This window comes from Octopus sinensis, linkage group LG8 (assembly GCF_006345805.1).
Source record: "Octopus sinensis linkage group LG8, ASM634580v1, whole genome shotgun sequence".
Classification (NCBI taxonomy): domain Eukaryota; kingdom Metazoa; phylum Mollusca; class Cephalopoda; order Octopoda; family Octopodidae; genus Octopus; species Octopus sinensis.
The window spans coordinates 15,864,660-15,878,095 of NC_043004.1; positions in this window are offsets into that span (position 1 = coordinate 15,864,660).

The window sequence follows — 13,436 nt, forward strand, 5'->3', positions numbered from 1 at the left end:
GAGTAAATCCCAATGGAATTTGAACTCAGAACATCAAGACAGACAATACGCCCCTAAGCATTTTATCCGGCATGCTAACGATTCTGCCAGCTCGTCGACTTAAAATATAACATAAATATTGGTTTCAAATTTCGGCACAATGCCACTAATATCCAGGAAGGTGCTAAGTCGATTAAGTCTACGTCAGTGTTTAGGGGGTTCTTATTTTATTGACCTCAAAAGGATAAAATGGCAATGCTGACTTTTGGGAATTTTAAATAAAATGACAGACAGAATACCGCTAAACATTATGCCCAGCGAGGTAAAGATACTTTTAGCTCGTCGCCTTAAACAAAACCTAAAAATTAGAAAGTGTCAGTCGAGCAATGAAGAAAAATACGAACAGAATATGAACTTAGTCAAACTAATTCACAAAACCAACCTCTTTTAATTTTGCTCAGATTACTTTCAGTTTTGGTGTATTAATGCAATAGTTTAAAAATGAAGGACATTAAATAATGTTGTTTTACATCTTCAATAAAAATACAGAATAGCTCATTCTGGCCTCAACTGGGTTTAAACTGAAAGGCATTTGTTGCAACGAATGTAAACACAGAAAATCTTCAAAAGCAATTGTCTTCTACTATAGCCTCGAGCCGACCAAAGCCTTGTCAGTGGATTTGATAGACGGAAACTGAAAGAAGCCCATCGCATATATGTAAATATATATGTATGTGTGTGTATATGTTTGTTATTTCTTTATTGCCCACAAGGGGCTAAATATAGAGGGAACAAACAAGGACAGACAAAGGAATTAAGTCGACTAAAATGACCCCAGTGCTTAACTGGTACTTAATTTATACGACCCGGAAAGGATGAAAGGCAAAGTCGACCTCGGCGGAATTTGAACTCAGAACGTAACGGCAGACGAAATACCGCTAAGCATTTTGCCCGGCGTGCTACAGTTTCTGCCTGTTTGCCGCAGTGTGTGTGTATGTTTGTGTGTCTGTGTTTATCCCCCCAACATCGCTTGACAACCGATGCTGGTGTGTTTACGTCCCCGTAACTTTGCGGTTCAGCAAAAGTGACCGATGGAATAAGTACTAGACTTACAAAGAATAAGTCCTGGGGTCAATTTAATCGACTAAAGGCGATGCTGCAGCATGGCCGCAGTCAAATTACTGAAACAAGTAAAGCGAGGGTAAGAAAAATATGTAAAACACTAAGACAGTTGACGAAAAATATCTACAATAAAATTCTAATTGTTAGATATAAATTTTTGCTAAAGCAAAGCAGGCGGCTGAATTAAATCTCGCGCTGTGAAGAATCAACGCAACACAACGTGCAAGTGAAGTGAAACACAAAACAACGTGCGGTTGTGATGGTAACAAGACGTTAATGCCTCGCTGTCTGTGGATTGGCTTAAATTACACAAGAATTCCCAACATCAGATTCTTTAATTTACGAGATAAAATAACTGGTTGATCATAATCAAAATTCAGAGTTGCATCGATACACCGAAATTGAAAGCAATCTGAGCAAAATTAAAGGGGACTGCTTTTGTAGATCAATTTAACTACATGTCATAATATAATTCTTATAGTGTTTATGTGTGTGTGTGTGTGTGTGTGTGTGTGTGTGTGTGTGTGTGTGCGTGCGTCCGTGCGAGTGCGCGAATGTGTGCATTCGTATGCATGTATACATATATACATATATAAAACATGTTCGATGAATTTTGTTCACTAAAACAATCAGTAGGCATTGCACGTTTACTAATTCGGAACAACAGTAGACATCAGTACTGTCTATAAGAAAGTTATTGAAATAACTTATTAGCCTAAAATATATATGATAACGTGTTGTGAACCCGAAATAATAGGCCCACTTATGATTTATTTTTAACATTTTAATATTTTTATTGCTTATGACTCATGTTCGGTGTGCATTTCTATCAGAGACCGAAATTTTATATAATATATACATATACATGCATACATACATACATGCATGTATATATATATACATGTATACATATATACATATATATATGTGTGTGTGTGTATACACATATAAAAACATATAAGTGTGTGTTTGTGTCTGTGTGCATATATATGTGTGTATATATGTATATATATATACATATATATATATACACACATATATATATGTACACACACACATATATATGTACACACACTACACACACACGCACACACGTACACATACACACACGCACACACACACACACACACTCAGCTGCTATATATATAGGCAATTGTCAATTGAGAGGCAATATATATGCATGTACACAAATATTTATTCATATATGCGCATCTCTCTATCCGATACATTACAGAGTTTAGCTCGAGAAATGAATAACGATAAATGTATAATTCCCAAATTATGTATCGTATAACAACGCGTATATAGTCTAAATACAAAATCATACGGATGGCATAAACATACGTGTAAACACACAGGCATAAATGCACACAAACACACACAAATATTATACACACACACACACACATGTATATATATGTATATATACATACACACAAACACACACGTATATATATATACATATACATACACAAATGTATGTGTGTGTTTACATTCATATTTATACATACGCGACTATACAATTATGTGGGTTTGAATAAAGATAAAATAATTGAAAAACAATATTACATAAAGGAGAAAAAATGTAGTTCCCTGTATGGTAATATCTGATGGCTAATTCAGATTGCATTCAGTGTATATAATCTGCTTGGTAGTAAATTAATAGCAGTCAAACAGAAAGGTTATGTTAAGGTTGGTTGTAAAATAAGCATGAATTATTGCTCTGAATATATAATATCAAGTTTATAGTGTTATGCCAATAAAATTAGTAAGAGATAGATAGCTATGCGATGCTAGAATTTAGAGTTCGTAGGTTTGGTTGTTTTATTAGGGACATTTTGTAGGTTGCTCCTGAGTCGGGGTTTCAAATCTATGTCACATATTTACAACTGTAGTCAAAGCGTTGCGTACGTGTGCGCGAGTGTATTTGTGGGGGGGTGCATGTGTGCACGCGCGCGATATAAAGGGAAATAACCAGAGAGCGAAAAAACACAGGACTAGAGATCGACAGAACCAGTTAACTAGTATTTCATTTATCGACACCAGAAAGCAAATTTATAGTCAGTAAGCTTTGATCTCAAGGTAAACACAGCCGGTACTCTATCAAATAATCCTATTCACAGTAGACAAATTAATAATAGATAAATAGAACGCATAAAATACTACTCATTTCAAAATAATAACCATGTTGGGTGTTAATAGGTTATAAAGCTCTATAATAATGGGTTAGAAAGGTCTATAATAATGGCGTTAACTTTTGGCGCAAGGCTAGTAATTTTGTGGGACGGCTAAATTTGACGATTTTTATGTCTACTTTTATTATTTTTCAAGAACTGTATCATGTATTTGTGAACATTCAATGGCATTGGAAACGTAAAGATTAAATTTGTATCTGAGAAAAAACGGGTAGATATGAGATACATATACGCGTAACATATGTATTCATGTATGACACACACGTCGTTATATGTGTACTTGTTATATGCTCTAAACATGTGTATTTGAAGAGTCGTACACGTAGTCATAGTGTCAGCTAATGAATTGAAACCATAGGGCATAAAACAATGGAACATGTATGGATGATGAATACGAAAATAAGTGATTAAGAATTATACGCAATATAACCATTCACGCACTCAGACACCTGCACGCAAACTTACATAAACTCACGTATAATACCTATCTTTCTATACACACTCTTCAACATACACACACGTATTACACAAAAGACCACCACCCCTGTTACCATGCTGCTGAATTCTTCCTACAACACAAATTTCACTCACACGTACACATATAAACAGCCAACACCACGCACAAACACCACACACATACACACATACACGCATGCTATTATACACACACAAACACACATACAGGTGCGCACGCACATACCCACACATACACATAGATTCCTCCTCATCTTACACTCTCCTGTCTTAGAAAGAACTTTTTGTTCACCCATTCCCTTCCGGGAATGTTGATCGTTGGCGATCCCCCCCCCTACCGTCTTGTTTACTCCGTCTCTTGTTTCTGAAGAGGAGCATTGCTTGAAACGTAAAACCACATTTTTTCCCTGCCCAGAGCGTCTGCTAATACTTTGCATGTACCACGTCCTCGCGTTGTTGATTTTCTTCCTTTTTCTTTCATTAATTATATAGATAGATAGATAGATTGATAGATGCGTACACATACACTCGCATGTACATACACATACACACATACACACACGCACATATATATATATATATATATATATATATATATATATATATATATATATATATATATATATATATATATATATATACATATATATATATATACATATATATATATATATTTAATGTAGGATAAAATTGTTTCGAAAAAAATTTTATCAATGGCCAGCATATTAAAAAATACCTTTAAAGGTTAAAATTATAAACAACTTATAAATAAGGGCAAACGAAAAAATTTCTAATGCCAAATATGCCGAAAAATTGGACATATTGTCCATTACCATATAATTTGTCACAATATGCACGCTACTCGAAAAAAGGCCGACAGAAATCTCTAAAAAATTCCATTATTACCATATCGGACCGATTTCAGGGTTAGTTCGTAAGAACCCTCCCTTCGTCAGTGATAAATGTGGCAAAAGAAATAAATGAGATACTTACTCATACCCATGGAAGAAGCAAAACACTAAGTCATGAGCACAACTAAGTACCCCAAGTACATCCAAAATAGAAATACTCCAGCCCATTCAAGACACGTGCGATTTGAACTGAGGCCCTCGCAGAATGAGAGTGTCCGGAAGTGAACACTTAAATTTATATTTAATGTAGGATAAAATTTTTTCGAAAAGATGTTTATCAATGGCCAGCATATTACAAAATACCTTTAAAGGTTAAAATTATAAACAACTTATAAATAAGGGCAAACGAAAAAATTTCTAATGACAAATATGGCATTAGAAATTTTTTCGTTTACTCTTATTTATAAGTTGTATATATATATACTTACATGCATACATACATATATGTAAACCAACAATTATATACAAACACTTGTTTGATTTTTTTTTGCTGTCGTTAACCTGTCATCTTTCTGCTTACCTCATGATATCAGTCAAAAACAACTGTTCATTAAATGTTCGTTATTATGTATGTTGAGTTCCAGTACACTATCATCTCTGTAGATTTAATGTATTAGATTCTTTGCTATCGCTGTAGAAACGTATGTAAATATTCACCGTTCCTATCTCAACCTCTTTCACATGTAGATCTTAACTTATATACACATTTACAATTTCACAAATTATAGTCCAAAACCTCTTAGCGCTTGATTGATTGTTTTTTTATATTCTAGTTGTAATCATTTGTTGCATAATATTTAGTAATAGTTTTGTTACACGAGGCTTACATTATAAATTGTGTACCTGTGAATCCTTTTTTTGGAGGGGGTAAAGCAAGAGCAATACTTTGTTTCATGTTATTTTACGTGTCCATTCAGTCACAGGACATTACATAATCTTGTTATTAGAATGGGAATATCTATCACATTGAATAATTCTACAGGCAGTTTATCTGTTCCAGGTGTCTCTGCATTTCTCATTGGACTAATTATCGTTTCTATTTCTTTTAAGATTTTGCTTCCATTCTCAACTTCCATATGGGACTAAAACTTCATGTTCTTATCTCTGCACATATATTTCATGTATTCAACCTATTTATTCACCATTTGCAGTATCTTTCATTTTTGTCCTTAAGTTTACGACTTTGTGTCTTCATGCATTCGTGATGTATAATTAAATTCAGCTTATCATACATTTCTTAGAATTCATGTTGTTTACTAACTATTTCTACTACTTGTTGTTAACCATTCGGATCAAACTGTTGGTTTGATTTCTATGTTCAGAGCAATTCTCTTTATTTTAGTTTTATATCTCTTTTGTTATTTATACACGAATTTCTTCCATTTTAATAGAATATCATCAGGCATCCATTTTCTTCCTGTCCTTTTCACTTTCAGGCAGATTGCTTTTGTTGTGTTTGCATGCAAGTTTCATGTTCAATCCATTTTTCCTCTATTTACCTTTTACATAACGTTCTTTTATTTATCTGTTTTTGCAAACATTCTTCCTTGTTTTGAATTTCGTCATTATATTTCTATTTATATTCTGTCTGATTTAGCAATTTCAACTATTCTCGTCTTCTAAACATTTTCATTTACTGAAGTTTGGTTTGTAATTTAATTACTACCAGATAACAGTCTCAATAAATAACTGCTACAAGGTATGTTGTTTTGCAAGTTTCAAGCACTTTCTAAATTGTTAGTTTATATAGCCATTTAATATCTTTTTTTGTGTCACCAACACTCTTCAATATTTATATCATTCTTGGTCGTTGTTTGACTGTTAAAGTATTGCTTTCAACAAATACATCTGTCGGTCTACTATTTCGTTTCTTTCACCAAATCCATAACAACATGTTGTCCACTTAGTTTACTTTAGTGTCATCTGCGTTAAAATTTATCTTTATAATTATAGTATATTTAGCCTTGAAGTATGGTCTGTTTCGAAATTGTTGGCAGAATTATTCTATATATTTTTAATTGTGTCTTGTCGCGTAGGTAATACATGTACGATGCTGATATTTAAAGATTTTACTCATTGTTACCTTTAACGCTCAATTCCAAATTATCCAATTAGTGGTTTTCTTCCAAGATTGTTCATTATTGTTTCCACTCATTTTCTGTGCTATTTCCACTACAATTCATCGTTGTGTGATTTATTCTTTCAATTCTATTATCAAGACTTCATCCACTTTCAGCTATTTCCATAGTATCAAGATTCATTAATTTCCGTTTCTGCACAACATTTTCAAATCTTCTAGGTTAATAGAATGTTTACGTTTCGCAAATATTTAGAAGTAAAAGTTTGTTCTCAGTTTTCAGAGAAGCATTTCCATTGAGTTTGACGTTATAATAACAACGAGATGTCTTACTCGCTAAGAAAATATTCGCTTCTCTTTGCTCACTCTCAGTGCTATTTCTTTCGTCTTTGGATGTTAATCATGGTTTAATTAAAAATATATGAGAGGTATCTTCCATGAAGTTGATTATCGTTACTTTGCCACTTGGAGTGCGTTAGATGTCTCACTCATCTTGCTGTGAAACCCTTATTGTCTTATGAATTGGTTCATCACTCTGTTATGATTTGGTTCATCACTCTGTTATGATTTAGTTCATCACTCTGTTATGATTTTATTTTACGTGCACTTCAGGGGTGAGATCCCCCTTATACACTAACCTTTCCGAGACAACTTATAAACTCTACATGTGGCTATAGATATGAAATCTTGATTTTTTGAGAGGTACGTTACAGTCATGGAATCTTGAGAACTTAGTTCTGAAATCCACTGTTATATTAGTATTTTCACTAAGACGTGAAAAATTATAGTTTTACATTAATATCAGAGTATGAAAAACTACACCAAATAATGCAATGTATGTACATAATACAGCTGGATATATAACGGTTTCTGAGGAGTATTAATATTTTTCGATTTTACGATTTCACAATCAAATTCATTCTAGAGCAAAATAAGGACACCGACAGAGTAAAAATAGCGAGAAAAATACCAATACCAAAAAGAATCAAAAGAAGGCAAAAGAACATTAACAACACCAGCCACGATATGATGTGATGACAACAAAGGGAATTTCAGAAAAGATAATTAACAAGGTATTCTCTCGCCGAGACTGAGAGTAGCGTGGCTAAAGAACTATAAGAACCTTCAATACATGGGCTACCTGTAGAGGTATTGCTTCCCTTACGCAATAACTGACAGAAAATCTTTTAAGCGATTATAACCTCATAATATGTAGTGCAGCTCATCTATACAGATACACAGGCATCAATTATTACACAGATTCAACCACACTGATATGAATCTATGTGCATGTGCAGCACACCTACATGTGATTATATAAATATAAATAAATATATGTGTATGTGCAGGTATTTACACACATCCATTAAATGTCTTTTGTAGACATGTGAGGATTTTAAAGATAAAAGCACTTAAACAGTGCATCAATGCAGGGACACATCGGTGCATTTGTGTATGTGTCTGTTCAAACATGTGTTCATGGCGTGCAAGTTTGTGTATTTGTGTGTATGTAACTGAATCATGCTGAAAGGGGAAATAATTCTCTCGTACACACTTCATGATTATTATCTTTCTTTCTTGATATTTCGATATATTGTTGTAAGTAAAGAATATTCAGTTCAATGAAGGTAAAGGAGATTGGTTAATACAAATCCTAATCAGCAACATTGTCAAACTGGTGACATGCAATTTTCATTCCTTTCAAAATATGTATGTATATATATATATATTATATATATATATATATATATATATATATATCAATATATATATACATACATATATATATATATATATATATATATGAATACACATACATATGTATACATGTATATTATAGTAAGATGTAATGAATATTCATTCCAACTCCTTTTACGCTATAGATGTCATCTTTAAAATATAGAAGTATACGCACGTACTCACATACAAACACAAACACACACACACACACACACACACATATATATACATACATACATATATATATATAATATATATATATATGAAAATTCGAATTCATTTCGTTTCATTGAAATGATGTTATTCAGTCTATTCATTCTTAAACATAAGTTGTTAAGCAGAGCTAAATGTCGTAAATATGAATCAAAGTATTGTGTTAAGAGCTTTCTGTGCATGCAGAAGCACACAATTCACACACTACTTAATTGCCGTTAACATCTCAGTAACCTAACACTTACCATCTTAAGATTCATAGAAAGTTAAGTTGTACGTAATGGCGTGCAGATTGGTGCAAATATTTCATACTTTTATATAAGAGCGACTGAAAATTTCAAGCTGCAGTGAATACGGAATTAGAGCAACAGAGCAGATTATTTGACAAGAGATGGCGTATTTTAAAATTTATTGTTTTAAACCTCATCTATTTTTCTATATAACAGAAATATGCAAATTCTTATTGTGTGGTATACCTGAGGCAGTAAATCAATACATTTCAATGAAATCATTGAATTTTATTCTTATTTTATTATATTTATGTGAAGTAAAATGAAATTTTACTTTTGTGTGTTTCTTAAGCGTTATACTAACATATGAAATGACCTCATCTAAAATTGCTGATTATAACTGGAGTGAGTTTTATAATTCAAAGCTATTCGTTTTTACTGCATTAATCTGACAGGAATATATCATGTAACCGATGGGGTATTTTATTCAGGTAACCGATAAAAGGTAATAATTCAGTTATGACAAAATGTATTTTAAAGATACTGTGAAGGAAATCTGAGATATAAGAATCAAAATTTATCATATTTCGAAGAATGTATATAATATTAATTATCATAGTATTCCGAAAAATATGCATACTCAGCATAACATACATTTTAAATTCATTACCCATCAATATAGAAATCCAATAACTTCAGTAATCGCTCAAAACATTGGTTACCATGGAAACAAATTTTCTTCATTGCTGCATTCAAATGTAATAAACTGCATTCGAATTATTGAAGTTTTCAATAATTGTCATTGTAGATATGCAAACTGGCATTTTCGTAGGATGGTATTTTATTTCCATGGAAATATCAGAATGTGATTATACAATTCTCTTTCATATAGTGTAACCAGAACAAGTCAACATTTATCAAAGATATCCAATTCTAAAGAAAGCAAGTTAGCGAAGTCAAAGGAAACGAATCGCAGTATCCGTCAACAAATGTTGTTTGCAGAAGCTCGAAAACAGTATTTCAATCATACTCGCATATGCACACGAATGCCAAAATATAAATGTGTGTTCGTATCTGGGTCTGTATTTGGTTTTGGTAATAACCGGCAAAATTTAGAGTGGCTGAAGGGCCAAGACTTTCTTAAATTGGTCCGTCTCTAATTGATTTCAAATAAAAGGGGTATAAATTTATATACCGGTGATAATGTTATTGATGTAGATTGCTCTGGAATAAAGTATGACAGACTGACAATCACTTGTGGATAATGCATATTTTTTCAATTGGTTTGCCAATGAAAACCTGTCAATAAATATATTTAAAATATCAATATATGACTCAAAATTAAGGCAACCAAACTTTCCGGTTTTAACTATCAATAGATGTGATAAGATATGAAAATTATACATCATTATACAAGCTGAATTATATCTTCTTTTGGTTCGGACTAAATAAATTCAGATTTATAATTTAAATAATGGCGATAGACCGAAATCCAATCATAATCTTCCACAAAAGAGGCGAATGTAATACAGTTATAGACAAAATGAAAAAAAGAAATTTGACATCGAATGGACTGTAAACCGCCAAATTGACCGACTTTGAGTGTATTTGATTCTATCGAGGGTAGATTCATAAATCAACATCAAAATCGACAGTCAGGTATGGTTTGGGCGGCTGTGAGAACTACTGGAAATCTCTCCTCGTTTTTGTGCTCCCGGATGTTAAAATTAACACCCTGCCATACTTTAGCGATATTCTGAAAGCGGTACTAGTTCCATGGGCGAATGAGCAATTTTAAGGTGCAATTTGGAACCTCCAACAGAACACAGCACGATCTTACAGCTCTAAATGGACACAACACTGGATTCAGAAAAAAACAGTCCGTCGTTCCGTTCATAGGCAAAGATGTATGGCTCTCAGGAAACCTCGAACTCACTGGATTTTTCTGTTTGATCCATTTTGGAGAGGACATTCTCGAGCAATCATTAAGATTCGCTCTGCGCTGTAAACGCGAAATTGCGCCAAGACCTTTACCATTGCATTGCAACGGTCGGACCTCGAGCTATAACAAAACTGAAAAAAATGTGTGGCCTTAATTTCTGGACGCTATAATATATATATATATATATATATATTATATATATATATATGCATGCATGCATGTATGTATGTATGTATGTATGTATGTATGTATGTATGTATGTATATATGTGTGTGAGTGCGTGTATATGTGTGTGAGTATATGTGTGTGGGTATGTATGTGTGTCGTCCTCAAAATTATTCGTACCCTTATTAATTTGTGTAATATTTTATTTTTGTGTTGAATTGAATGCATTTTGTCATGTTTGTTTATGAGTTATATTTGCCCAACAAATGAAATAATAACAATTCACAATTCAATAAATTCTTCATTTCTGGAGTATTTTATTCATGGATTTTCTAGAAATGTCATGTTCAAAATTATTCTTAACTTACGTATACTGAGTCCAACATCTTTCTTTAATAGTCAATAGCATAAAATTCCTTTTATGACTACTTCCAGACGATTCTTGTACATGTCCACAAACATCTTACATGTCTCCTGTAGTATGTTGGCCTACTCTTCCTCGGCAGAAGCCTCCAGCAGAATCAGTTTTGGTCGGTTTCCTAGCCAACACTCTGGTCTTCAAGCCTCGCCACAATTTATCAATCGGATTCAGGCCAGGACTCTGACTTGGCCATTCTCAATGTTGACATCATAGTCCTCGAATCATTTGGTATGTTCGGATCATTGTCCTGCTGGTACTTACATTTGTGGCCGACTCAGAGTTTCTCAACGTATTCCCTCATGTTTTCCTCAACGATCCTGATATAATCCACCTTTCTCTTGATTCCTTGGACCTTGACAAAGTTCCCTGTGACACTGGAAGAAAATCATGCCCATACTATTATGTTTCCAACAGGTTTGACGGTGAGCACAGTGTTCTTTGCCTTGTAGATTTCTCCTTTCTTCCTCCAGACGTATTCAGCAGCCATATGGCCAAATAACTCCAACTTTGGTTTATCAGACGACAGGATAGTTGACCAAAAGCTTGGATCTTGCCTCAAATGACCTATAGCAAAGGCCAGGCGAGCCTCCAGATGTTTCTTCCCGAGCAGCAGCGTCTTGCGAGGCATACAACCATGGAGATCTCATCCGTGCAAGAATCGCTCAATGGTAAAACGTGACACCTTCATCTCTACCTAGTCAAGCGTTTCAATTAGAGACTTGGTTGTGATCTGGGGGTTGTTGCTGACCTCTCGGCAGATTTTCCTGACAAGATTGGGAGACACCTTAATCTTGCTGCCATGCACACTTTGGTTTTTAACAGTTTTGAAACTCTTATATTTTATCATTATGATCGGGGCGGTTGCCACAGGGATATCATACTGCTTTGAAACTGCTTTCTAACCCTTTCCCACACTGCGGGAACACACAAGTCGTTGGTGTAGGTCATCACTGAGCTCTTTCTTTTGGGCCATGATGATCAGAAAGTGAGAATAAAGAGAACACTTTTCCTCTAATTATACTTTATTTATATTCTATTTATACTCTTCTGGAAATAATTATAGGACAAATATTAGCATATTCACAGGAAGTGAAAACAAGGGTATGAATAATTCTGAACATGTGCAAAAAAAATCTTTAGACCATATCTATTATTATGCAAATGAACTTTAGCAAACTCATGTGGATTTGTACATAGTAACAAGTAGACAGGAGATACACAGGAAGTACCGACATAATAGCTGTTACAAATGAAAAATCTAAAAAAAGAATATTAGTTTCCGTGGGGTATGAACAATTTTGAGGACGGCTGTATATAAATATATTTATGTATGTATGGGGGGTGTTTGTGTACGTTCGTGCGTGCATATGTTTGTGCGTACGTATGTGTGTACGTGTGTTAAATACTCTTATGACATTGGTCATGTTTCTTATCTGCCTTCTTTTCCTGTCTTATGTATTATCCTTTTTCTTTACTTCTCATCCTTCCGTACTTCAATTTTTCATTTGTTCTGCTCTCCGTTTTCGTAAATATCTCCATTTTCTCTTTTTGCCAATATTAAGCTCTGTTTCCGTTTTTGTCAGATATATGACTAACCGCCGCATGATTAAAAACAGTTGTTTTTCATGCCATTGAAGTGTTAAATTAATAATTTGCTCTTGATACTGTGATATCGATGTGTAGATATTTTTACAATTTCATGGTTATCAATTTAAACATTCTACGCAAACTTAGACGCTGTTAGTATTACATAACATAAGGTATCCTGGATCTTCATTATGAAACTCAACTCAGCAAATTAATGCTGATTCCCAGTCAGGCAAACTGGATTTCGTTTTCTGTATGTTACAACGTTTCACATCCCGAGGCCTTCTATTTCGTCTTTTCTTCCTTTTCTTTCATCTTTCTTTCGTTTCCTGTCTTTTCCTTTCTTATTTTCCTGCCTTCTTGTTTTTTCTATTTCGTTC